General features: G+C 50.4%; 1 protein-coding gene and 2 pseudogenes across 5 annotated transcripts in view; all 3 read right to left on the reverse strand.

Annotated features, from left to right (window-relative positions):
* Positions 1–25,818, reverse strand: part of LOC146797866 (RNA-binding protein 6-like) — a 1,129,330-nt gene that overhangs the window by 1,024,017 nt on the left and 79,495 nt on the right. The window lies entirely within an intron of this gene.
* LOC146797868 (28S ribosomal RNA) lies at positions 18,743–23,139 on the reverse strand (annotated as a pseudogene).
* On the reverse strand, positions 23,444–25,004 carry LOC146797869 (18S ribosomal RNA; annotated as a pseudogene).

A 25,818-nucleotide genomic window follows, 5' to 3' on the forward strand; every position in this document is an offset into this window, starting at 1 on the left:
CATATTCCGTTCGAGGCATATGAGCTTCAGATTACACACTTGTGCATAGATTATATAGCAGTACCCATTCTTAGCGGCGACCACCCGTATCTGTTGCAGTGGTTTGAAATAATGTTTTGAGTACAGCCTGGCCCACACTAGCCGGTTGCTTAGTTTGCACATCTACACTTTAGTGAAAGTGTGCGGTGTTTACCATGTAGCTGCTCTGCAGATATCATCTAATGGGATGTTCCCTAAAAAAGCCATTGAAGCCCCTATTTTACGTGTAGAGTGGGCTTTAGGGGGAACGTATAGCGTTCGTTTTACTTTGTGGTAGCAAATCTGAATGCATTTGACAATCTATCTAACTTTTCCTGACTTGGAGATGGGGTTGCCCTTGTGTGGTGGAGAGAAAGAGAAACAGTTGTTTGGTCTTACGGAAAGGTTGTGTTCTCTCTATGTAGTAGAGTAAGGCTCTTGATATCTAGTGTGTGAAGAGCTCTCTGCAACGGTCTGTGGTTGCGAGAAGAATACTGGTAGTTCTACCGTTTGGTTTAGGTGAAAGGGAGAAATGACTTTAGGGAGGAATTTTGGGTTGGTACGGAGAACAACCTTGTTATGGTGCATTTGGAGAAAAGGTGCTTGTATCTCACTGACCCTTCTGAGGGAAGTGATGGCTACAAGAAAGGAATATGCTACTTACCAGTATGCATCTGTTCTTGGCATGTAGAGCTGCAGAGTTGTACACTTAGCATAGATCGCCATCTGTTGTTGGGCCCGGATGTTTGCAGTTTGTTTTTCTTCTTGGACAGTCTTTGGAAGTCACGAGTTTGGTGACTCCTCCTTCGGTCCGTACTGCGCATGGGCTTCGGCTCCATCCTCAGATTGTTTTTCGCCAACAGGGAAATGATGGAGCGTAGTAATAACAGTGAGAAACCCATGTGTTGTATCTAAATAAGATGTACTGGAACGGATACAGGTAGCCGGGGAGGCGGGTGGGCGTGTACAACTCTGCAGCTCTACATGCCAAGAACAGATGCATACTGGTAAGTAGCATATTCCGTTCGAGGCATATGAGCTGCAGATTGTACACTTAGCATAGATTATATAGCAGTACCCAACCTTAGCGGCGACCACCGGTATCCGTTGCAGCTGTTTGAAAAAGTGTCTTTAGTACAGCCTGGCCCACCCTAGCTTGCTGCTTGGAATGCACATCTACACAGTAGTGTTTTGTGAAGGTGTGCGGTGTAGACCATGTGGCTGCTTTGCAGATGTCATCTAAGGGTATATTCCCTAGAAAAGCCATAGAAGCCCCTAACTTTCTTGTAGAGTGGGCTTTAGGAGGAACAGATAATGTTCTCTTTGCCTTTTGATAGCAAATTTGTATGCATTTTACAATCAATCAATCAATCAATCAATCAGTGACACTTATAAAGCGCGCTACATACCCATAGGGTCTCAAGGCGCTGGGGGGGGGGGGGGTGCCGCTACTGCTCGAACAGCCAGGTCTTCAGCTTCTTCCTGAAGGAGAGGTGGTCTTGGGTCAGGCGCAGGTCGGACGGGAGGCAGTTCCAGGTCTTGGCGGCCAGGTAGGAGAAGGACCTTCCTCCTGTAGTCGCTCTTCGGATGCGGGGGACGGCGGCGAGGGCGTGGTTGGCTGATCGGAGGTGGCGTTTGGGAGCGTAGAAGTTGACTCGGCTGTTGAGGTAGCTCGGGCCTTGGTCGTGTAGGGCTTTGTGTGCGTGGGTGAGGAGGCGGAAGGTGATTCTCTTGTTGATGGGGAGCCAGTGAAGGTCTCTCAGATGTCCGGAGATGTGGCTGGATCGTGGGATGTCGAGGATGAGTCTGGCTGAGGCGTTTTGGATCCGCTGGAGTCTCTTCTGGAGCTTGGCGGTGGTCCCGGCGTAGAGGGCGTTGCCGTAGTCCAGTCGGCTGGTGACGAGGGCCTGGGTGACGGTCTTCCTGGTCTCAGTGGGGATCCACCAGAAGATCTTCCGTAGCATGCGTAGGATGTTGAAGCACGCCGAGGAGACGCTGCTGACTTGCCTGGTCATGGAGAGGGAGGAGTCCAAGATGAAGCCCAGGTTTCGTGCATGGTCTGTCGGTTTGGGTGCGGTGCCCAGGGCGGGAGGCCACCAGGAGTCGTCCCATGCGGAGGGAGAGGAGCCCAGGATGAGGACCTCCGTCTTGTCCGAGTTCAGTTTCAGGCGGCTGGTCGTCATCCACTCGGCTACCTCTTTCATCCCTTCGTGTAGGTTGGCTCTGGCGGCGGCGGGGTTGTTGGTCAGGGAGAGGATCAGCTGGGTGTCGTCGGCGTAGGAGATGATGCTGAGGTGGTGTTTGCGTACGATGGCCGCGAGGGGGCTCATGTAGACTCCATGTACAATCCACCTAGCTATCCCTGATTTAGAAATGGGGTTGCCTTTATGTGGTGGAGAGAAGGAAACGAACAATTGTTTAGTCTTCCTGAAGGGTTGCGTTCTTTGTATGAAGTATAGCAACGCCCTTTTCACATCAAGTGTGTGTAAGGCCCTTTCTGCAACAGATTGGGGTTGCGAAAAGAAGACAGGTAATTCCACTGATTGATTGAGGTGGAAGGGGGAAATGACTTTGGGCAGAAACTTCGGATTTGTGCGAAGTATGACCTTGCTGTGATGCATTTGTATGTAGGGTTCCTGTATGGTGAACGCTTGTATTTCACCAACCCTTCTAAGGGAAGTGATAGCTACAAGGAAAGCTGTTTTCCAGGTGAGAAACTGTAGCTCACATTTGTGCATTGGTTCGAAGGGCGGACCCATTAGTCGTGTAAGAACTAAATTTAGATTCCATACAGGGGAAGGTGGTGCCCTGGGAGGAATTACGCGTTTAAGGCCTTCCATGAAGGCTTTAATAGCGGGCACTCTGAAGAGTGATAAATGCTGTCTGTTTTGTAGATAAGCAGCGATCGCTGCTAGGTGTAGGCGTATGGATGAATATGCCAGGTTACACCTGTGAAGATGGAGCAGATAGCATATGATGTGCTGTATGGATGCATCTAGAGGGTTGATTGTATTGTTACGGCAGTAAATTACAAATCTTTTCCACTTTGCGGCATAGCATGCTCTAGTGGTAGGACGTCTGGCTTCCATGATGATGTTCATGCAATCAGGGGGAAGGTTAAGGTATCCGAATTCTAGGATTTCAGGAGCCAGATCGCCAGGTTGAGCTGAGCTGGGTCCGGGTGCCTGATTTCTCCATGGTTCTGGGTTAGGAGGCATGGGGATAGATGCAGTTTTTGATGTGGTACCACTGACAGTTGTAGTAGCGTGGTGTACCACGGCTGCCTGGCCCACGTCGGAGCTACCAGAATGAGTGTGAGGGAGTGCTGTTGTAGCTTCCTGACCACTAATGGAATTAGTGGGAGAGGTGGAAAGGCGTATGCAAATCTGCCTGACCAGTTCATCCATATCGCATTGCCCTTGGACAATGGGTGTGGGTATCTGGCGGCGAAGCTTGGGCATTTTTTGTTTTCGTGGGTGGCGAAGAGGTCTATCTGAGGATGCCCCCACTGTTGGAAGAATGGGTGAAGAACTTGTGGATGCAGTTCCCATTCGTGTAGTTGTTGCGTTTGTCTGCTGAGCAGATCTGCCATGGTGTTTTGTACGCCTGGAACGTGCTGTGCCAGGAGAAAGAGGTTTTGAGGAATTGCCCATCTCCATATGCTCTGGGCTAAGCGGGAGAGCTGGGGAGAGTGTCCCCCCCCCTGTTTTTGGATATAATACATTGCAGTCATATTGTCTGTGCGAATGAGGACTGCTTTGCCCGAAATCTGTTTTTGGAAAGATTTTAGGGCTAGAAAGATCGCCAAGAGCTCCAGATGGTTGATGTGGAGCGATTTTTGCTGTGGCGTCCATAGACCTTGCATGGTGAGGTGTAGAAGGTGCGCTCCCCAGCCGGAGAGCGATGCGTCCGCTGTTAGAGTCACCTGAGGAACCGGGTCCAGGAACGGCCGCCCTTTGGAAAGGTTTGTGGTGTTCCACCACTGCAGAGAGTGATGTGTGCGGCCGTCCACCAACACCAGATCCGTCAGCTGCCCCTGGGCCTGGTTCCACTGTTGTGCTAGGCACTCTTGAAGTGGACGCATGTGGAGTCTTGCATGGGGCACTATGAAGATGCAAGACGCCATCATTCCTATAAGCTTCATAAACACTCTTGCTGGAAGAGAGTGTTGAGGAAGGAATGTTTTGCGTAAGGCTTGAATGCTTGTGATTCTGGCTGAGTTTGGATAGGCAATACCTTTGGAGGTGTCTATAGTGGCCCCGAGATATTGCTTTGTGTGAGATGGTATGAGGTGGGACTTTTGGTAGTTCACCATGAAGCCTAGCTGGTGGAGCAGTTGGATGGTGCTGTTTGTATGTTGCACACATTGGTTGTAGGACGCGGCTTTTATCAGCCAGTCGTCTAGGTAAGGGAAGACGTGAATATGTTGACGTCTGAGGTGTGCTGCTACTACTGCTAGGCATTTGGTAAACACCCGTGGTGCGGTGGTGACCCCGAAGGGGAGAACCGTGAATTGGTAATGTTGCCCGTCCACCACGAACCTGAGGTATTTCCTGTGAGAGTGGTGTATTGGAATGTGAAAGTATGCGTCTTTCAGATCCAAGGTTGTGAGGAAGTCTCCCTGGCAGAGGAGTGGGAGGACTTGCTGTAGGGTGACCATGTGAAAATGGTCTGAATGTATGTAGGCATTTAGAGGCCGGAGGTCGAGAATGGGTCTGAGGGTCCCGTCTTTCTTTGGTATTAAGAAATATAGGGAGTAGACCCCTAGATTTTGTTGATTGACGGGGACCTGCTCTATAGCGTGTTTTTGGAGGAGTGAGAGTACCTCTTGTTTGAGCAGTGTGGAATGTTCTTGAGACATTGGACGGTGCCTTGGTGGGATATTGGGTGGGGTAGATGTTAGTTCGAGACAGTACCCTGACCGAATGATTTGGGTCACCCATTTGTCCGATGTTATGGACTCCCATGTGTGGATAAAGTCTTGTAGTCTGCCCCCGACCGGAGTGGGATGGTCTGGGGGGAGCGGAGGGGAGTCATTGTGCGGGTGGGGTGGCAGAACGGGTGTTGTTGGTTTTGCCCCTGCCCTTATTGTTGTTGCCTCTGTAACCGCCCCTTTGATTGCCCTTTGAAAAGGTATTTTGAGGAGGGGACTTGTAGGAGGTAGAGGCGTTATCGGTGGAGGAGCCTCTGCCTGTGCCACGAAAGGACGAGCGTCGAAAGGAACGTTTAGAGGCTTGTGTTTGGAGTGCCCCCATAGACTTTGCTGTGTCTGTGTCCTTTTTCATCTTTTCCAACGCTTCGTCTACCTTTGGCCCAAAGAGAGTTTGCTGGTCAAAGGGGTGATTGAGTATGGACGCCTGGACTTCAGGTTTGAACCCTGAGATCCTGAGCCAGGCATGGCGACGAAGCAGGACACTTGTATTTATGGCTCTAGAAGCAGTGTCGGCTGCATCGAGGGCACACTTAATGGAGGTGTTTGTAATTAGTTTACCCTCCTGTATTAGGTCATGAGCCTTGCGCTTGTGTTTTTCTGGAAGGTGCTGCATAAGAGCCTCTAGTTCGTCATAGTGTGCTCTGTCATATCGCGCAAGCAGTGCTTGTGTGTTTGCAATGCGCCACATGTTTGCAGCTTGGGAGGCGGTGCGTTTACCAGACGCGTCCAGAAGTTTAGATTCCTTGTCTGGCGGAGGGGCTTCTCCTGAGGATTGGGAGTTAGCCCGCTTTCTAGCTGTGGAGACAACTAGGGAATCTAGGGGAGCAGGGCCCTTAATGTATGCAGGGTCTGTGGGTGCCGCTTTGTACTTCTTCTCTATTCTAGGGTTCAGTACTCTGGCCCTGACAGGGTCTTTGAACACCTCTGTAGCGTGCTTGGTGACACCCTTAAGCATGGGTAAAATAGAAGTGGATTTGTCTTGTATGTCAAATGTATCCAGTAGGAAGTCTTCTTCCACTGGTTCACTGTGCATGTCCACCCCATGGTAGTGTGCTGCTCTCTGCACTAAATGATGAAACCGTAAGGAGTCCTCTGGAGGAGACGGCCTGGATGGGTATAGGTCGTCCTGAGGTATATCTGGTATATCAGGGTTATTGTAATCCTCCCATGGGTCTGGGGTCCCTGGTGGAGTGGGATCCATTGGGGCGTCCGCCGGGTAATTGTCCGGGTCCCCGTCATCCGGATCTGGGGATGGGGCCGGATCGTAGTGAGGTGGAGGTGGCGGAGACCTGGGAGGGGGAGGGGGTGGAGGTGGTGGAGGAGGTAGAGGAGGCGGTAGTGGGAAGGGCACTCTGAGGGGTGAAGTAGCAGAGTCCTTCCTTTTGGGTGGTGGAGGAGGAGCCGGAGTATCAAGGCGTCTTTTCTTGATAATTAAAGTCAATAGTCCAGTCTTTGGATCTTTGGACAGAGTCTTTTGTAGAGGGTCTGGTGTAAACAGAGCCAGTGGCGTCGAATCGTCCGTCGGCACCGGTGATTTCGGAGCCGAGGGCTTCGATGGTTTGTGTGCGCCATGCTTTTTTGGGGCCTCCTGTTTTTTCGGCGTCGAAGGAGTTTTCGGCGTCGGAGCGTCGGTGCCGACAGATTTATGTTTGTGTTTGGTCGGCACCGAGAGTCCAGGCTTCGGCACCGGTGGCTTCGGAGTCGAGCTGGATATTGCTTTCTTCGGTGCCGGATGCTGTTTTTCGGCACCGGGCGTCGGCTGGCTCGATCCCGAGCTGCCGTGAGACTTTGGATGCTTCGACACCGAGCCCGAAGGTGGGGTGATCGAAGCTTTGGTCTTGGTTTTGCCCAGGCCAGCAGGCGAGGGAGTAACCTGAGTCTCTTTGGTTTTGGGCGCGGGGGTGGGAGGGGGCACAGTACTCACGGCCCGCTGCGCCGGTGTGATGTCCTCCACGTCGGAGTCGTCGGCTTCGGAAGCGCTGACGACGTCTTCTTCCTGCTCGGTGTGTGTTTGCCCCGAAGCTTCGGCGCCGTCTCCGAAGATGTCCGGTGGAGCTGCAGACGATGAGTGCGCCATGGTGCGTCGAGCTTTTCGATCCCGGATGGTTTTCTTCGATCGAAAAGACTTACAGGCGGGGCAGTCTCTGGCCTCGTGTTCTGGAGAGAGGCAAAGATTACACACCTGATGGAGGTCGGTGTGGGGAAATTTAGACCCACATTTTGGGCACTTTTTGAACGGAGTCCTTTCCATCGGCCGGGACCGGAGTCGAGGAGGGCCCGAAGGCCGGTGCCGATGTACGGGATGGAGAAAAGTGCCGCTTCGAGAGATGAAGATGATGATGAAGAAACTCGAAGATACGAGGATTTTCCGTCGAGGCTGGAACCGTAGAAGTTCGAAGCCGGAGCACGCCGAGCCCGATGGCGGAAAAAAACAATCTGAGGATGGAGCCGAAGCCCATGCGCAGTACGGACCGAAGGAGGAGTCACCGAACTCGTGACTTCCAAAGACTGTCCAAAGAACAAAAACAAACTGCAAACATCCGGGCCCAACACCAGATGGCGATCTATGCTAAGTGTACAACTCTGCAGCTCTACATGCCAAGAACAGATGCATACTGGTAAGTAGCATATTCCTTTCATCTCTACCTCTTAGAGATTATAATGCACCCAAACATTCTGTTTTTTTCTGCTTCTCTGAGAGCAATGCACTGTTTCAAACACTGGTACCTGTGAACATTGCCTTGTGAGAGATTGACCCGGAAGTGGTGATAGTACTTTTACCTGTAGGATGACAATGGAGGCCTACAACGCATCAGCAGACACCAACGTGTCTGCCTGCCCCATTGGGGAGATTTTACGGTATCTCACAAGCACTTTTGTGTGCCCTGTTTGTGAAAGGCTGGGTTCTTGTAACACACTTTAGCACTTTCACCTTCTTGTCTTTTTAAAATCCGAACTCTGTAGCTAGTTTTAAAGTGCCTGTTTCTGAGAATGAAGCCTTGAATTACTCTTGCTGCTGTATGTGTTATGTAGGTGAGGCCAGCACGTGCTATTCGTCCCAGCTGAACATTTAGTGTTGTTTTAGTAATTAAACTTTTTGCCTTCTTACATACAGGATCCTAGACATGCCTACACAGGAGTTGGGACTACCCGCTTATAGGAAATATGACATCGAAGCCTGGATGCCTGGCAGAGGAAAGTATGGAGAGGTGAGACTAACAGCTGTCACACTTGAAACCAGTCCTGATTGTTCAACTTGATCGAACAATTGTTGAGTAAGGTAAAGATGAGCAAACCAAAAACATGATCACTGCAGTTTCATGCGCTACTCTATTGCAGGCCAATTTATTCCCTGGTGCTTGCAGCTCTTGGTGCAAGGCGCCCGAGCAGTTCAAAGGAGTCAAATGATCCACAGTATACTGTCCCCTGTTTTGAGTCTATATTTAAAGGTGTGTTTAGTTCTATACAAAACAGTTGAATCAATATATCCATGACATTATAATTAGGGCTTCGCAGTTTTCCGTTTTTACTGATTTAGACTGATAAATACAGACAGAAAAACATTTATTTCCTGTCTGTATTTTTTTTAAATACAGAATATAAGCCTTCTTTGGATGATTTTTTTCTACTTCCAATAATGAGTGCCAAGTCAGTAGGTGTACAGATTCAAAGGTAGGGCAGATGAAAAAAGATAATACATTTCCTATTTAAGCTTAATTTAGTGCAGATCTACAGTTATTTACGCTATTCTACAGTGCAAGTGTGTTTAGATAAGGTCATTGCACTGTATACTGCTGTAACCTTTTGAACATTCAAATGTGAGTATAATTTAGCCTCGAACAGCAGTTTTCCACGTTAGGAATTGAAGTTCACATTTGTGCAGAGGTTCGAAGGGAGGCCCCATTAGTCTGGTGAGAACGATATTTAGGTTCCACACAGGTGAGGGTGGCAGTCTGGGGGAAATTATTGTTTTAAGGCCTTCCATGAAGGCTTTAATCGCAGGTACTCTAAAAAGTGATAGAAGTTGCCTGTTTTGTAGATAAGCTGCTACGGCTGTGAGGTGCAGTCTAATAGACGTATAGGCTAGATTCCATCTTTGTAGGTGTAGTAAATAGCCTATGATGTGTTGAATGGACACATCTAGGGGATTGATGGTATTGTTGTGACAATAGACAACAAAACGTTTCCACTTGGCGGCGTAGCACACTAGTGGTGGGTCGCCTAGCTTCTTTGATGACGTTCATACAGTCAGGGGGAAGATTGAGGTAACCGAATTCTAGGATTTCAGGAGCCAGATCGCTAGGTTGAGCTGAGCTGGGTCCGGGTGCCTGATCTCTCCATGGTTCTGGGTTAAGATGTGTGGAGAGAGGTGTAACTTTTGGTGCGATACTACAGATAGTTCCAGCAGTGTGGTGTACCACGGTTGTCTGGCCCAAGTTGGAGCTACTAGGATGAGAGTGAGGGAGTGTTGTTGTAGTTTGCGCACCACTAATAGAATGAGTGGGAGAGGCGGAAAAGCATACGCAAATCTGCCTGACCAGTTCATCCATATCGCATTGCCTTTGGACAATGGGTGTGGATATCTGGCGGCAAAGCTTGGGCATTTGGTGTTTTCGTGGGTGGCGAAGAGGTCTATCTGTGGATGCCCCCACATTTGAAAGTACGGGTGAAGAACTTGTGGATGTAGTTCCCACTCGTGGATCTGTTGTGTTTGTCTGCGGAGTAGATCGGCCATAATGTTTGACTCATGGGACATGTTGGGCCAGGAGAAAGATTTTCTGGGGTATGGCCCATCTCCATATGCTCTGTGCTAGCTGAGGGAGCTGTGGAGTGTGTGTGTGTGTGTGTGTGTGTGTGCCGCCTTGTTTTTGTATATAGTACATGGCTGTCAGGTTGTCTGTGCGGACTAGGACTGCCTTGCCTGAAATCTGTTTTTGAAAAGATTTTAAGGCTAAAAATATGGCTAGTAACTCCAGATGGCTGATGTGGAGTAACTTTTGTTGAGGTGTCCATCTGCCCTGCATTGTGTGATGTAATAGGTGAGCTCCCCAGACGGAGAGCGATGCGATGCGTCCGTTGTGAGTACTATCTGAGGAACCGGGTCCAGGAACGGTCGACCTTTAGAAAGGTTTGTGGTGGTCCACCACTGCAGAGAGCGATGGGTACGACCGTCAACCAACACCAGATCTGTTAATTGACCTTGGGCCTGGTTCCATTGGCGCGCTAAGCACTCTTGGAGAGAACGCATTTGGAGTCTTGCGTGAGGTAGTATGAAAATGCAAGAGGCCATCATCCCTATTAGTTGCATAAACACCCGAGCTGGAAGAGAGTGTTGTGCTATAAATTTTGCGCGTAGAGCCTGAATGCTGGTAATCCTGGCAGGACTGAGGTAGGCTAGCGCTTTTGAGGTGTCTATGGTGGCACCGAGGTATTGTTTCATGTCGGATGGTTGTAGATGGGACTTTGCGTGGTTTACTGTGAAGCCCAGTTGGTGAAGTAGCTGGATAGTGGCATGCGTGTGTTGTACACACTGGTTGTATGAACTGTCTTTTATTAGCCAGTCGTCTAGGTATGGGAAGACATGGATGTGTTGTCTTCGCAGGTGTGCTGCCACTACTGCTAGGCACATGGTGAATACTCGTGGTGCTGTTGTGACTCCGAATGGGAGTACTTTGAATTGGTAGTGTTGGTTGTCCAACACAAATCTGAGGAACTTCCTGTAAGCGTTGTGTACAGGAATGTGGAAATAAGCGTCTTTTAGGTCTAAAGTGGTCAGGAAGTCGTTTTGGGAGAGCAGGGGAAGTACCTGCTGAAGTGTTACCGTGTGAAAATGGTCTGAGTGTACGTATGTGTTTAGGGGCCGGAGGTCTAGGATGGGCCGGAGGTCTAGGATGGGCCGTAGAGTCTCTTCCTTTTTTGGTATGAGAAAATATAGGGAGTAAACCCCCAGATTTCGTTGGTTGGTAGGAACGTGTTCTATCGCTCCTTTTTGTAGGAGGGAGATTACCTCCTGCTTTAGTAATGTTAGATGTTCCTGTGACATTGGGCGTTGTCTGGGTGGAATGTTGGGGGGGGGGGGGGGGGGGGGGTAGATATTAGTTCTAGACAGTAGCCTGACCGAATCATTTGTGTTACCCATTTGTCTGAGGTGATGGTAGCCCAGACATGAAGGAAATTTTGGAGTCTGCCCCGACCGTAGTGGGATGGTCTGGGGGGAGTGGAGGGAAGTCATTGGGTAGGTGTGGAGGCAGAGCAGGCGGTGTTTGTCTTGCCTCTGCCTTTATTATTGTTGCCCCTGGAGCCGCCTCTTTGGTAACCCCTTGTGAAGGTGGATTGGGTAGGGACTTTATATGAAGTGGAAGCGGTATCAGAGGAGTAGCCTCTGAGTGTGCTCCGAAAGGAGGAACGGCGAAAGGAACGCCTGGGAGGGTGTGATTGTAAGGCTTCCATAGATTTCGCCGTGTCCGTGTCTTTTTTCATCTTTTCTAGGGCCTCATCCACTTTTGGGCTGAACAGATGTTCCTGGTCAAAGGGATGGTTCAGGATGGAAGCTTGTACTTCTGGTTTAAATCCTGAGATCCTGAGCCAGGCATGGCGACGGAGGACGCTAGTATTGATGGCCCTGGAGGCGGTGTCGGCTGCATCTAGGGCACAATGGATGGAGGTATTAGTGATGGTTTTGCCCTCCAGAATTAACTTGTTTGCCCTATTTTTGTATTTGTCAGGGAGGTGTTGCATTATGGCTTCTAGGTCGTCATAATGGACCCAGTCATATCTTGCTAGTAGCGCTTGTGTATTGGCGATACGCCATATGTTGGCAGCTTGTGATGCAGTGCGTTTGCCAGATGCGTACAAGAGTTTCGACTCTTTGTCAGGTGGTGGTGCTTCGCCTGACGCCTGGGAGTTGGCCCTCTTTCGTGCTGTGGACACCAGGGAATCTAGTGGTGCTGGCCCTCTGATGTAGGAGGGATCTGTAGGGGCGGGATTGTATTTTTGGTCAATGCGCGGGTTAATTACCCTGGCTCTGACTGGGTCTTTAAAGACCTCTGGCGCATGTTTTCTAACTCCTTTGAGCATGGGCAGTATGGAGGTGGCCCTATGCGTGGTGTCTAAAGTATCGAGGAGGAAATCCTCCTCCACGGGGTCGGTATGGAGATCTACCCCATGATAGTGTGAAGCCCTTTGGAGTAAATGGTTGAACCCCAATGAGTCTTCTGGTGGGGATGGTCTCGAAGGATAGAGATCATCTTGTGGGACGTTAGGGATGTCGGGGATGTTATAGTCGTCCCATGGGTCTGGGGAGCCGGTGGGAGTGGGGTCCCCTGTAGGTAAGTCATGGGGCACATCCCCCATGTCATCGTATATGTCGTCATGATCATCATCATCACCCGGAGGGGGTGTTGGGGAATGAGGAGGAGGGGGTGGAGAAGGTGGAGGGGGGGGGGGGTGGTGGAGGGGGTGGAAGAGGTGGGGAAAGTATTCTGAAAGGTGAGGTAGCAGAGTCCTTCCTCTTTGGAGGTGGCGCTGGGGCAGGTTTTTCCAGCTGTCTCTTGATGCTGAGCATCAAATGTCCGGTTTTGGGATCCTTGGTCAATGTCTTTTGCAAGGGATCTGGTATAAAGAGTTCTTCTGAAGGTGGTTTATCCGTCGGCGCCGAAGGCATCGGGGCTGTTGGTTTTCTGGCTTTAGTGTCCTGTTTGGAAGTATGTGGCTTGGAAAGGGCTTTTTGTTTGGTCGGTGCCGAGATGGGTTTCGGCTTCGAGATCTCGGTGCCGGTGGCCTTGTGTGCTTTTGTCTGTTCCGGGGATGGAGTCGGTACCGAGGAGGTGGAACTGGGTTTCGGCACCGAGTGTTTCGGTATGTGTCTCGGTGCCGAAGAGGATGCCATTTTCTTTTTCGGTGTCGGTGCGGATGAGTGTTTGTCGGCACCGACGGTGGGCTGGCTCGAGCCCGAGCCGCCGGAAGGCTTACTCGGCTTCTTTACCGGTCCCAAAGGTGCGGTGTGGGAAGCAGTGTCTTTGGTCTTACCTAGGCCCGGAGGCGAAGGCGTGACCGAAGCCTTTTTCGGTGCAGGGCGAGGGTGTGGCGGAAGGTCAAATTTGTACTCACGACCCTTTGTGCCGGAGTGATGTCCTCCACATCTGAATCGTCAGTCGGTGTGGTGTTTTTCTGGAGCGTCGACGTCCTCTCGGAATATGTCATCTGGAATCGCCGTCGATGAGTGTGCCATGGTTCTTCTTGCTCTTCGGTCTCGAATAGTTTTCTTGGACCGGAAGGACTTGCACGCCGGACAGTCTCGAGCCTCGTGTTCAGGGGAGAGGCAGAGATTACATACTTCGTGGAGATCGGTGTGGGGGAATTTGAGATCGGTGTGGGGGAATTTGGACCCACATCGAGGGCACTTCTTGAAGGGAGTCCATTCCATGAGCCAGGACCGGAGCTTGGGTAGGCCCGAAGGCGACCGTCGACGACTGGAATCGAAGGTCTTGATCGATGAGAGCCGCGCCGAGTGTGGAGATCGCGATCGAAACAATACTGCGAATTGGGGTGAGGATTGCGCGTCGATTGAACTGGAAACCTGTTCGGAACCGGAGCGCGAAGATCACATCCGAGCCAGATGGCGGAAAAAAACAATCTGAGGATGGAGCCGAAGCCCATGCGCAATACAATCCAAAGGAGGAGTCACCGACCTCGTGACTTCCAAAGACTTTCCAAGAGAAAAAACAACTGCAGACATCCGGGCCCAACACCAGATGGCGCTCTATGCACAAGTGTGTAATCTGCAGCTCATATGCCTCGAACATATATATATATTTATTAATATTTATTTTCAGTTATACTGGTTTTTTAACAGCTCTGCTGTATATATATCCTTTTGATTAGTAAGATAAGCACAGTCACTTATGTGTTCTACTTTTTAGAATATGTTATTTATTGGTTTGTGAGCTATGTAGATAGCAGAGTGTGACTGTTTTTAAACAGGTCCCCTTGTTATCCAGATGCATCACATTTGCTTTTGTTTAGTTCTTATATAGTACGTATGTACTATTGTAAGAGGAGACGTATAGCGTTTTGCTATTTGTTAGCCCTAAGGAGTACTTATGTACCATATTTATTTAGGGACTATGTTCTGAATCTCTTTTGTCCTTTTCCTTTTTTTGTTGTTGTTATTTTCCAGTTTTGCTACTTTTTACTCCTTCACAGGGGAGGAGGGAGGGTTGAATGTGAATCTAGAAGAGTTTATGCTGCAAAACTATTCTTACAGGTAAGTAACTAGTTTGTTTGGCAGCATACACGTCTTCTAGATTCACATACTGTGCATAGATTGTGTAGCGGTATTTAGCGATAGTGGAGGAGGGAGTGAAGTGCAGTTAATCTCCGCTGGATAGTAAAAAAACAAATGGTGTTGTGTACCACTTGTTCTTTTTGAGAGAATGTCTCCTCCTGGTGTGTGTACATAGTAGGTATCCAACTAGCTCTACTGTAGAAGAGTATACCCATAAATACACTCTTATGCATATTTGCATTTGTGAGTGTGGTAACTATTTATAGACATGACACCGAAAAAAACCTCTTTTACCGTTGTTAGTTAGCAGTTAACAGTTTGCATCTTAAAACCAAATTATATTTTGTAGGCCCATTCATCTTTATAATTATTTTGGTTTTTACCAACTACTAGCTTCTGTCTGCTTGAAATAGTTTTTTTTTTGTTGATGCAATGGGCAGGCTTTAATGCCTTGTGTAGATACAACGTAAGGGTTGTTCGGGGTGTCTGGTTGCTTTAAGTGTGTAAGTATACCTTGTTTAATACTTGATTTGGGTAGCGACATGAAACGCTAAGCGTATGCTGCTGACGTGTTCAAGTCAGCTGTTACCCTTCCCTGTTTATGGTATTGCCGAACGTGGACGGTATCATGAGTATGTGCTCTGTTTATGTCCTTATGAGCAATTGAGGGGAGAGGAAAGAAGGCTTGACCTTGTTATATGCCGAGCGCGTTTGCAGAGTAAGGCAGTGTAGGTAGCTTGTGGGGCACTTTAGTTTGTACCCTATAAACCTACGTAAACTATACTACATACAAATATATATAATATATATATATATATATATATGTATACATACCCACACATCTACACACAACACACACATTTTTCCCTTATGTGAAGTACTGAACCCACCTTGTATACCAAAGCTGTTGACATGTACATGTATAGGCATGTACTTATGTATGTGTGCTGTGGGTATGCTTACCTACGTATATGCTTACTTTAATGTCACCTCTGTTCTATTCCTTCTGTGGGTTTGGAGGTATCTTGGAGGTAGGAGGATAACCCGGGGTTGTGGTTGAAGGGTGTGCTCCTTCTGTATCCATGGGAAATCAGTGGCCCCTGGCCTTTGAATCTGGGTTACGGCCCTTAATGTGTAGTTTGCGCAGTAGGCACGTGGCCAACTGTTTGCGAACAGGCTCCCATGTTTTCGTGGGTTAATGCATACCCTTATTGGTATTGAGCACCCTTGGGATAATATGTAAGGGGCAGACACAGTAATAAATGAAAGTGCTGACTGCAGACCTTGTGCACCCTTTATAACTTAGTAAGGCAGCTTTTTAAAATGCACTTTGTAAAGTTTTCAATCTGGCTGCGACGGAGGGCCCCCCTGAACCAACCTGGAATATTCCCTGGCGGGTAACGCTGGGCCGGCCGCTCCTCATCTTCCTCACCAACGGTTGTCAGCCTGCAACACTTGAGCTGGGGGTGATCGGCTGCGGAATTCGCTCAGCAGTGCCCCCTACTTTTGGGTTGAAGGAGCATCGTGTCACCCGCGGCCACCATCTTGGGCCTGTAGGGGACCTGCTCCTCTCTGTCCTCGCCTCCCAGCACCTGGCCCCATACACCTTTGGGGCTGCCTCGGACCTAGCGGACTATCCCGCGACCATTGCCGGGCGGGGAATGCTGCCCACCTGAAGAGGAGAACAGCTGCAGGCATGCCAGGCCTTGATGAGGCTTCCGTCCGGTGAGACCTGTACGGAACGGCTGCCCGCTCCGTGGTCACCCCTGTGCTCCACCGCCTATCTTGTGTGGCCTTGGGCCCGGCTGTGTCCCGACCTCCTTGTCGACGCTACCAGTCCATTCTACAGAACCTGAGGTGAGAGCGATCGGCTGCGAAACACACGCAGCAGGGCCTTCTACTTCCTCCCTCACCTTCCCAGGTGGCTCCTTCATTGGCCCCTCCTGGCGATTGGAGGCCTGACCGCCCTGACTGCACTGATGGCCCAGAGGGCAGCACGGGAACTGGAGCACCCCCTTTATTGCGGGGGGGGGGGGGGGGGGGGCGCCTGTCTCTGGGCCTTCCGCTCACGTGCTCACCAGGCCGCAGGGCACGAGCTCCACCTAACCGACTCAGTGACTGGGGAGACTGGCAGCAGAGATCTTTCTGCGAGTCCGTGCACTCCTCCCCCTCCCCTGCCTGCTCCGGATACTCCCCTGCTGGGCCTCCTCTGGTCACTGGAGGGCCTGGGCTCCCTACTGCTGCAGGGACTACTGCCGTGGTCTACGATGTGTGGAGCCTGCCTGCGTGGCAAGCCTGAGGGGCGGCACGGGCCTGACTTGCTGCTGCGAACCCCGGTGGAGTTGGTGTATTCCACCCCCCCCAGCGGTGCTGCGGGAGGTCCACCTGGCCTGAGATGCCCTGCTGCTGCATGGAGTGTGCCCCCCGGGACCCTGGAGCTGGGAGAGCCACGGCAGCTGAAGTGCGATATTGAAACCAACTATATTGTTTGATCCTGCGCTGGGCCCGCTGGACTCTCTGGATGCTCTGACTTTCAGCCATCATTGGGCCGAGGTGGATAGCTGGCCTAGACCCATTACTACTGAAATCGCACCCCTGGCCATGCCAAGCTCCAAGTCCAGTAAAGATCCAGTCCCTACCCCTGCTAAAGACAATCCAGTGGCCTTGCTGTGGCTGAAATCCAACCCTCCACTGCAGTCTGCCTCTAACCCCCCGGGTGCTATGGCTTTTGAGGACCCGTCAATGGACCTGATCACGCAGGCCTTTATGAGCTCATTTCTCCAGGAAATTAAGGCAGAAATCGGATCTCTCAAACACAATTTAAAAACCTGCCTACAGGAAATCCGCCGAGACGTTACGGAGATCAGGGGCCGTGTCGATGACCTTGAAAGCACGATGGACACATGAGCAGAGGATCATGAGAGCCTCTGGCGCAGGATGACAGAGCTCCAAGATCAGCATATCAATCTCAAACTGAAGGCGGAGGACCTCGAAAGTAGAAGCCAACGTAATATTATTTGCATCAGGAGGGTCCCCCGCAGAGCAGAGGGTCAAGACATTATGTCTTTTATGGCAGACCTCCTGCAGACGGTCAGGGCAGATGATGACATCACTCCCCCTGCCCTTGACAGAGCCCATCGAGTCCCTGGACCCAGGGGACGACCAGACTTTACTCCGGACATTCGCACACTAGTCCACTTTTTTGTAGAGAAGGAAGCCATTCTACAGAAGGTGCGCGGAGTCACGGATTTAACATACAACTGCTACCCAATCCAGATCTTCCAAGAGACAGCTCCAGTCACCCTTCGAAGATGTAAATATTTCAAACCAGTCACCGATAAGCTGCGCAAACTCAAAATTAAATACTCATGGAGCCACCCCTTTGCGCTGGTCTTTACCTGGGAAGGTAAGCGCCAAGTTCTCCGCTCCTTGAGAGACGCAGAACAGCTTCTTCGGCTCCGGACGGACACTGGAGAGGCGGATTCCTCTTCCCCACAGGCCCAGCACAGGGAGGCGAACGGGACGGAGTGGTCCACTGCACCATGAGCGACTCCCTCATCTGCCCGCTCCCCCGCGGCTTTGGAAGAAACCATGCCTGACATACCGATGCCCATGCCTCTTTCTCCCTACACACAGGTCCCTTGGGATATCTAGGGAGGCATATGCAACCACCACGCCCCAGGACGTCTTGTCCCACTGAACGCCTATTGCATCATATACCCTCACTCGCCTGGTGGCCTCTTCAGCTGCTGCGGCTCTACCGGACAACCCAGGCCGCGTCAAATTGGCTCTTCTAATATGACTGAAAGCTGGTGCCCTTCGTTACAATCATAGAGACTGGTTGCTGGATGCGGAAACCGTCTGTCGGCTGTCTTTGACTACTGTTCCCCCCCCCCCCCCCCCCCACCCCCCCCCCCCCCAAACTGCAGTGCCTTAAGAGTGACTTCTTCAGAATGGCTCCTGTATCGGCTTATAAGCTGTTCCAAGATAACATTGAACTTCATTGGCCCTGTTGGCCGCTTCGTGTTGATATTACCGTTTCCCCCCTCCCTACCCCTCCCCTTATAATTATCCCAGAGTCAGTGCATATCAGGGAACCTCCCTTAACTTTCTTGCCCTACTGTACACCTTGGGAGCACCTCAACCAGCTAGATATATGTGTCATGCCTCTACAAACCTGCCCCTAGCACCCATGATCCGCTCACGATTCAGCCTTCTCACACTCTGCTCCGATGCCGCTCTCCACCACAGCCTCCACACCATAACTGCAGCTCCACTAATTACGCTCCTCTCTCAATGTTAAGGAGCTGAACTCCCCTAACAAGAGGCGACAGGCCTGGCGCTACCTACTCCTACATAATACCAACCACTTGGTCTACAAATGATTTAGCACCGGGTACCTCACGAACATGCGGTGCACTAAGGGCAATGGAGGCGGCCCCCTTCCGTCCGCGGTCCGGTCCCCAAGCGAGCAGCTCTACCTATCCCAGGCACACCGAGGCTCCACGGGACTGCGGTATCATTACGGTTTAGGGGGGATTCTGACAGAGGCGTAAAGTCATAATCCCACAAATGGTAGCATCGCACCATTGGCTCCTCAGCCAAGCACATACACCACACTACAGTTCCTCTTGCACTGAGCAGGATTACTATTGCAACAACACATCATCAGTAGGGTAAAACTAATCTGTCTTACGACGGTCTAAACCCAGCTCACGTTCCCCATTAGTGGGTGAACAATCCAACGCTTGGTGAATTCTGCTTCACAATAATAGAAGAGCAGACATCGAAGGATCAAAAAGCGACGTCGCTATGAACGCTTGGCCGCCACAAGCCTGTTATCCCTGCGGTAACTTTTCTGACACCTCCTTCTTGAAACCTAGAAAGTCAGAAGGATCATGAGACCCCGCTTTCACGGTCTATATTCATACTGAAAATCGAGACCAAGCAAGCTTTTGCCCTTCTGCTCCGCAGGAGGTTTCTGTCCTCCCTGAGCTCACCTCAGGACACCTGTGTTATCGGTTGACAGGTGTACCGCCCCAGTCAAACTGCCTACCTGCCACTGTCCCCGGAGCGGGTCACCCCCCCCCACCTAACCGGGTAAGTGAAAAATCGATAAGAGTAGTGGTATTTCACCAGAGGCCCGAGGGCCTCCCACTTATCCTGCACTTCTCATGTTCACAGTGCCAGACTTGAGTCAAGCTCAAATGAGCCTTCTTCCCTGCTGATTCCGCCAAGCCTGTTCCCTTGGCTGTGGTTTCGCTAGATAGTAGGTAGGGACAGTGGAAATATCGTTCATCCATTCATGCGCCTCACTAATTAGATGAGGCATTTGGCTATCTGTACCACCTCGCGGTGGCTCATTCTGGGTTATTATGCTGCCCATCAGCGTCAAATCGGTTTTGCTTCCAATAATACAACATTTGTTCTCTCCGGAGTACAGCCACACTTTAAGCTGCCCTCACTGGAACTGGGGTCACGTATAGGCCAGAGATAGTACACCCTACAGTACTATTCCAATAATATAAAAAGGTCTACAAACAGTCCTGTTTAGTAGGACATCAATAATCAATGCAATATGTTGTGACGATGTGTATGTAATTATTTGAGACCTATTTTTCATTCAAGACATTTCCATAATCATGATGTACACATTTGTATCTAAATTATTATAATCTAAGCACACATCTATAAAAATACACATCTATAAATTGCACATCTAGTTAGAAAATACACCTCTATAAAAATTCTACACTAATTCTTGTGTCAACTATAAACTATTATGTAACTGTTGAACCACATGTAAATATTAGTGAATCAACATTTTAGGATAATACGTTTTTTTTATAAGAGTGACATGCGAGCTGTACGATAGTGTACATCTCAGTGTTTGGCTTGAAATTTAATTGTCCATGAATACTTGGCACATTTTGAGAGTGTCCATTAAAGTAGTCAGGCAAACTTTCTTCTTGAATGGGAACGACATTTGCAGACAAAGATCAGCTAGAGCAACATAATTACATTGAGGCCAAATACCCCGACATCCGACAATAAAGCCATGAAATTTTACAGTTGGTAAGATCTTTGATTTGCTGTGATAGATCCAGGTAGTATTTAACGTTACTCTCATACGCTAATTCAAGGGAATTCTGTAAGTTTCATTACGAATTGAAACATCAACCATTACAGCAGTACCATTTTTGGTCAACACTACATCTGGTTTTCTTAGTTCACCTTGACTATTTTTAACATGAGGTTCCCTGTATGTCATCCACCCACACCTTTTTGCTCTATTAATTAGCAATTCCAACACTTTGTTATGCCTTTTTATCCTTAGGACATGCACCTGAAATATGTGAAATTGTTTTGCACACATCTGTGCAATATCTACAAGTAGCAAATGTATGATTTCTTCCCCTAGTGATGGTTTCTCTAGTTTACAGAACATTTGCTCTCAACATCAGCACAGCTATGCATTGATTTTCTTTTCTTTTATTATATTTGCTGATCCAAAAATTTGAGGTTGGATTACTTGCTAAGTATTTTATACCATCACCTTGGACAGGGAGATTTGCCCATTTCTCAAATTCCTCTTTCCTCCAACCATATGTTGCTACCAAATTAAATTCATGACTCAGAAATCAGACAAGGCATTTGGCTACCTTAAGAGAGTCAAAGTTACTCCCGCCGTTTACACGCACTTCATTGAATTTCTTCACTTTGACATTCAGAGCAATGGGCAGAAATCACATCGCGTCAACACCCGCATCGGGCCTTCGCGGTGCTTTGTTTTAAATAAACAGTCGGATTCCCCTGGTAGGCACCAGTTCTAAGTCAGCTGCTAGGATCCGGCCGAGGCAGAGCGCAGGCGCGCACCCCCGGGGAGTGGGCACGAGGAGAGGAGACCACCGCAGCTAGGGCAATCCATATAAAGGGCCCGGTTCCTCTTTCAGCCGCAGCCCGTGCCCAGCCCCGCTGCGTGACCCAGCCCTTACAGCCAATCCTCATCCTGAAATTACGGATCTGACTTGTCGACTTCACCTACCTTCATTGTTCCAACATGCCAGAGGCTGTTCACCTTGGAGGCCTGCTGCTAAAATGGGTACGGCCCGGCACGAGATTTACACCATCTCCCCTGGATTTTCAAGGACCAGCTAGAGCTCACCGGACGCTGCCGGAACCGCAATGCTTTCCAAGGCTCGGGCCTCTCTCTCTCTGGGCAAACCAATTCCAGCGTGCCCTGCCCTTCACAAAGATAAGAGAACTCTCCTCGGGTCTACCGCCGGATCCCGCTGGCTTCTCCGGGATCGTTTGCGTTCCCGCACTGGACGCTGCGAGGGCACCCGTCTCCACCACTCCGGGTTTGGGGACCTGAACCAGACTCCCTTTGGATCTTAGGACCGACTGACCCATGTTCAACTGCTGTTCATATGGAACTTTTCTCCACTTCGGCCTTCAAAGTATTTGCTACTACCACCAAGATCTGCACCTTCCGCGGCTCCACCCTGGCCCTCGCCCCGGGCTTCCGTGCGCACCGCAGCGGCCCTCCTACTCGTCGAGACTTAACCCCAGCAACTCTCAGCACTGGCCGGGTATGGGCCTGACGCTCCAGGGCCATCCATTTTCAGGGCTTGTTGATTCGGCAGGTGAGTTGTTACACACTCCTTAGCGGATTCCGACTTCCATGGCCACCGACCTGCTGTCTATATCAACCAACACCTTTTCTGGGGCCTGATGAGCATCGGCATCGGGCGCCTTAACCCGGCATTGGGTTCATCCCGCAGTGCCAGTTCTGCTTACCAAAAGTGGCCCATTAGGCACTCGCATTCCATGCCAGCGAGCCGGGCTGCTTACCCATATAAAGTTTGAGAATAGGTTGAGATCGTTTTGGCCCCAAGACCTCCAATTGTTCGCTTTACCAGATAGAACTGGGGGCTCCGAGCGCCAGCTATCCTGAGGGAAACTTCGGAGGGAACCAGCTACTAGATGGTTCGATTAGTCTTTCGCCCCCATGCCCAGGTCGGACGACCTATTTGCACGTCAGGACTGCTACAGGCCTCCACCAGCGTTTCCTCTGGCCTCGCCCTGCCTTATCACGCACGCTCATGCTCCACCTCCCCGACAGAGCGGGCAAGACGGGCCGGTGGTGCGCCCGTTGCCGGAAGTACAGCGTGATCCCACATCGGCCGGCGCACAGTCCGCCCCAGTCAACAGACGTGCCGAAGGCAGGGGGCCCGTCCCACCTTCCCCGTCCAGGAAGGCCCCCAGGGGCGACTGGAGCAGGTACCCGGGGGAGTGCACGGAGGAAGTCGAATCTCCCTCTGCCCCGCGGACATGGCAAAGCTGCTGCCAGGAGGGCTGTAACACCCTCCGCCGAAGCAGAGGGCCACCAGCCACCCCAAAGTCTTCCCAGCCAACCCGGAGCCGGCCTTCCCATTGTATTGAATCCACCGGGCGAACTGCACGGACCCAACCCGTTTACCTCTCGCCCTCTTAAACTCACTCTTCAAAGTTCTTTTCAACTTGCCCTTAAGGTACTTGTTGGCTATCGGTCTCTCGCCCGCATTTAGCCTTAGATGGAGTTAACCACCCGCTTTGGGCTGCATTCCCAAGCAACTCGACTCCGAGAATACCTGATCCCAGCGCGCCAGGGACCGCTACCGGCCTAACACCATCAGCGGGGTAAGCCTCCATCAGAAGGTTTTGGGCCCCCTGAGAGATGCCGGAGAGTTGGTCTTCAGTACGCCACATTTCCCAAACCCGCCGCCGGGCATTCGGCGCTGGGCTCTTTCCTCTTCACTCGCCGTTACTGGTGGAACCCTAGTTAGTTCCTTTCCTCCGCTTAGTAATATGCTTAAATTCAGCTTAAATTCAGCGAGTCGCCACGTCTGATCTGAGGTAGTAGTCGAAAAAAAATGCCGAAGCGTGGGGGCTGAGCCACCAAGGAAGGCGGATCAGCCTTCCCCAGCGGCACACGCCCTCTTTCCCCGGACCAGATCTGGAGGGCCTCCCCGGAAATCCAGCTACGGAATCGGACGCCCATCCACGTGCGTGCAGGCAGCTGGTGAAACACCACAGGCAACCACGCGCAACATGCAGCCAGGCACCCCGGGCCGCCCCCTCCCCGCCGAAGCGGGGCTAGGCGCACCAACGGCGTACCTCCACGGCAGGACCCAGTGAGGGGCCGTGCCACGGGCGATCGGGGGGTCTGACCTTGTGGGGGGACAAAGGGAAGCGGAGCTAACTTTGCGACAGCTCCAGCCGCATCCCAATCAAGCGACCCTCAGACAGGCATAGCCCCGGGAGGAACTTCTCGTTCATGGGAAATAATTGCAATCCCAAACACGAACGAGGTTCAGTGGGTTACTTGCACCTGTCGGCGAAGGGTAGACACGCTGATCCGTTCAGTGTAGCGCGAGTGCAGCCCTGGACATCTAAGGGCATCACAGATCTGTTATTGCTCGATCTAGTGTGGCTGAATGTCACTTGTCCCTCTAAGAAGTTGTACGCCGATCGATGGGGGTCGCATAACTAGTTAGCATGGAGGACTCTCATTCGTTATCTGAATTAACCAGACAAAATCGCTCCACCAACTAAGAAAGGCCATGCACCACCAGCCACAGAATCGAGAAAGAGCTATCAATCGGTCAATCCTTTCCGTGTCTGGGCGAGGTTTCCCGTGCTGAGTCAAATTAAGCCACAGGCTCCTCTCCACCCCCCGGGAACCCAAAGACTTTGGTTTCCCGGAAGCTGCTCGGCAGGTCATGGGAATAACGCCGCCGGATACTAGTCTGCATCGTTTATGGTCGGAACTACAAACTTCCAACTTTCGTTCATGATTAATGAAAACATTCTTGGCAAATGCTTTCGCTTTGGTTCGTCTCTAGCGGCACAATACGAATGCCCCCGGCCATCCCTCTTAATCATGGCCCCAGTTCAGAAAACCAACAAAATACAACCAGAATCCTATACATTATTCCTTGCTGAAGTATTCAGGCGACCAGCCTGCTTTGAACACTAATTTTTTTCAAAATAAACACTTCGGACGCCCAGGACACTCAGTCAAGAGCATAAACAGGGCGCCCAGGGGCAGGGGCAGGGACAGGCAGTAGCTCACCTCGCAGAGGACAACCAGCTCGATTCCAAGATCCAACTATGAGCTTTTTAACAGCAGCAACTTTAATATACGCTATGGGAGCTGGAATTACCACAGCTGCTGGCACCAGACTTGCCCTCCAATGGATCCTCGTTAAAGTGTACTCATTCCAATTACAGGGCCTCGAAAGAGTCCTATATTGTAATTTTTCGTCACTATCTCCCCTAGTCGAGAGTGGGTAATTTGCACGCCTGCTGCCTTCTTTGGATGTGGTAGCCGTTTCTCAGGCGTCCTCTCCGGAATCAAACACCGATTCCTCTTTAACCGTGGTCACCATGGTAGGCACAGAAAGTATCATCGAAAGTTGATAGGGCAGACATCCGAATGTATCGTAACTGTCACGGGGACATGCGATCGGCCCGAGGTTATCTAGAGTCACCAAAGCAGCCGGGCAAGCCCGGATTGCTCTTGGTATGATAAAAGCGCACATCCCGGAAGGTCAGCGCTCGTCGGCATGCATTAGCTCTTGAATTACCACAGTTATCCAAGTAACAGATGGCGCGATCAAAGGAACTATATCTGATTTAATGAGCCATTCGCAGTTCACTGTACCGGTGTAGTGAGGATATGGACACACCTGCGAACATTGCCAAGTTAGCATAGGTTAGATATGCTTGGCCGCCATTTTGCCGCTGTTGCTCACGTTACTACATGCCACATTTCACATAAACACTTTGCTTGCTCGCATTCCCATGAGAACTGTCTGCATTTCCCATATTTAGTTGAACACTCCGCTCCTCATCTGTACAGTGGGTTCAAGGTCGAAATACAATTGAGCTCTGTTGATTTGCTTTGGTCAGTCTCACGTCCCTAGCCATAACATAGAAGACAGCTGCAAACCTGGAAATCTGGTGCTTTTAATATTGCTTTGCATGCATGTTAAGACACTTGGAGAAACGCTTTCCAGTATAGAAGAGCTGTGCTCGTCCGGTGATGTAAATTCCTGCACCTGAACTCGGAGGTATGGGGTCCCACTGACAAAACCTGGAGGTCTTCTATAATTATAATGAACTAGCTTCTAGCACGGGGAGGGTGGAGAGGCGCTATAGTCCTGTTTCCACTATCATTATACTATGATTTCCCCTTTTGTTCTCTATGGAATTGTAACAATGCTGATTTGTTTGATCTTATGCATATTGTTGCTAGTATTGGCGCGTGTACTGCATTATAGAGCACGTTAGTTAAAATAAACATTTTTAACTATTCCTTGGCTCTATTTACTCATGTTGTGGACAAGTGCGAGAGTTTGAACGAAAGAGTGTTCTTGTTCCCACGTATCCTGAGAGGGACGGAGTAGCATGTTCTAGGAAGTCTAATCAACGGTAGCTTCGCTGTAGCACGGAGAACGAATGAGACACTATAGCTAGTCGGATCGGGGTTCTGGGCACCGAGGTGGGTATTCTGGTACACCACTACACACTGAGG

The sequence above is a fragment of the Triturus cristatus genome, chromosome 9 (assembly GCF_964204655.1).
Source record: "Triturus cristatus chromosome 9, aTriCri1.1, whole genome shotgun sequence".
Classification (NCBI taxonomy): Eukaryota; Metazoa; Chordata; class Amphibia; order Caudata; family Salamandridae; genus Triturus; species Triturus cristatus.